We start from the raw sequence: 1,906 nt of genomic DNA on the forward strand, positions 1-1,906 counted from the left end.
AATGGTAGTTTTTAACCATTTAGTGAATTCAATGTTTTTCATTGTTGTATATACTTCACCTTTCATGATATTTTTCATAATATATATTTTTGTATTGTTTCTGTTATACCTTTCTCCTCACAGTGCTAAAAAATAAATTGTTATATTCATTCTATTTGCAGAAATCAGGATTGTATGTCTTGACAGACTTGATTACAGAGACGCGACCTTGTGAAGTGGACCGTAAGTGTGACATTTATTTTTTAAGTTTTTTTTTATAGGTTAGGACTTTTCATGTTGGATACATAGAATTAAAAAAAAATGTTTTGTCTTAATATTCTCTTGTTACAGGAAAGAGGACTCAGAAATATTTTTCTACATCATTTGTTTACATGGTGTATCATGAAAAGTATTTGCTCTTTTTTGAATAATTGTAATTCTTCTTTTTTTCTTCTTTATTTCACTTTGAATAGGTAAGAGGATTTCATGGATCATTTGTTTGTGTTTTTTATGGTTTATTTTTTTTATAGGCAATGCTTCATGGATCCACATCCATAGTTTAAATCTTCCCCAAATAATAAACATACATAATTTACCATTATTCAGTATGTACAGATGTATAGTGCAAACCATTGAAAGATTTGTCTTTGGTTAGTAAGCCATAGGAGTTATTTTTACATCCAGTTCTTTTATGAACTCCATGATGTTAATTGGTGTGCAAGTGATGTATTTATGATACAAAGTAGTATACATAGAAAATGTGCAGGTCAGTATTAATGCAAAGAAAGTATATAAATCCTAAAGGAATTAAATCTTGCTTAAGAATGAAAATTGTTAGAAATGTATTTATTGAGAATGAAAAATTTCTTTTGTAAGATAGATACCAAATTCAATACCAAATTCAAATTGCCTCTATCAACTTTCACATAGATATGAGAAGGGTTTCCCTGATGAAAGAATTGTTTATGAGTAACCTCATTGGATTTTTATATGCTGGAGGAGGGTTAGATACTTTTTAGCTGTTATATTTTTGTTTTTAATAGATTCATACCTTTTCTTGTGTATTTTAGTAAAACTGGAACGAGTTTATTGATCTGTGGAAGGGAGAGACTTTATTTGGTGGGAATAGAAGATATCTGTTAATATTAAGGGTCATTATGATGTTCTAAATGCTTTAGCTTAGGATATGCTTCAGAGTAAGTATTTTAAAAGATTGCATATTTCCATACATCTTCACAAATAGATAGCAACACATAATGGATATTTTAGATATTAGATTTGATAAAATGTCAGATGTGGCTGATGAACTCTTGTAATGAATGATGGGAATAGAGGATAGCAGCTAAGGGCTAGATGCTAAAGCTGATGTCATACTACAAATTAAGTATTTTAACTGATTGTGTATTTCCATTAATTTGAAGTTTTCAAGTAAATTGCAACATGTAATGAATTCAGTATTTTATTAGGTCTAATAAAATGTCAGATGAGGTTGATAAACTTGTAATGCAATGAACTGATTACAAGGCATAGAAGTTCATAATTAAGCAAGGTAGTGAGCACAATTTAGTTGTAAACATTGCCATAGAAGATGCAGCTCTTTGAATAACTTTCAGATCAGAGAGGGAAACATAGATGATATTTTCTAGTAAAAGTCAATGACTTCTCAGTGACAGTGAATGATTAGAAGGAAAATGGAGAATAGATATTCAGGATTATTGGTCAAATTCCAGTAGCATATATCATTACCCAGAAGATAGACAATACATGAAATTGGTAGATTAATCAATAAAAAAAAATCCAATTATTAAACATTTATGGGAAATTGTCAGAGATAAAATATTTACCATTATTGATAACAACCAGTCAAATGTCACAGTTCAACCAACTAATCAGAGCTTCATATTGCTTAACACATCTAAGCTGGGAA

At 29.4% G+C, this 1,906-nt stretch overlaps 1 protein-coding gene across 1 annotated transcript in view; it reads left to right on the top strand.

The window, feature by feature from the left end:
* Positions 1 to 154: 154 nt before the first annotated feature.
* LOC119592601 (alpha-2-macroglobulin-like) overlaps positions 155 to 1,906 on the top strand; it is a gene marked incomplete in the record, with an annotated part of 136,889 nt that continues 135,137 nt past the window's right edge. Inside the window, 1 exon segment of the mRNA XM_037941486.1 lies at positions 155 to 222.

The sequence above is a fragment of the Penaeus monodon genome, chromosome 30 (assembly GCF_015228065.2).
Source record: "Penaeus monodon isolate SGIC_2016 chromosome 30, NSTDA_Pmon_1, whole genome shotgun sequence".
NCBI classification, from domain to species: domain Eukaryota; kingdom Metazoa; phylum Arthropoda; class Malacostraca; order Decapoda; family Penaeidae; genus Penaeus; species Penaeus monodon.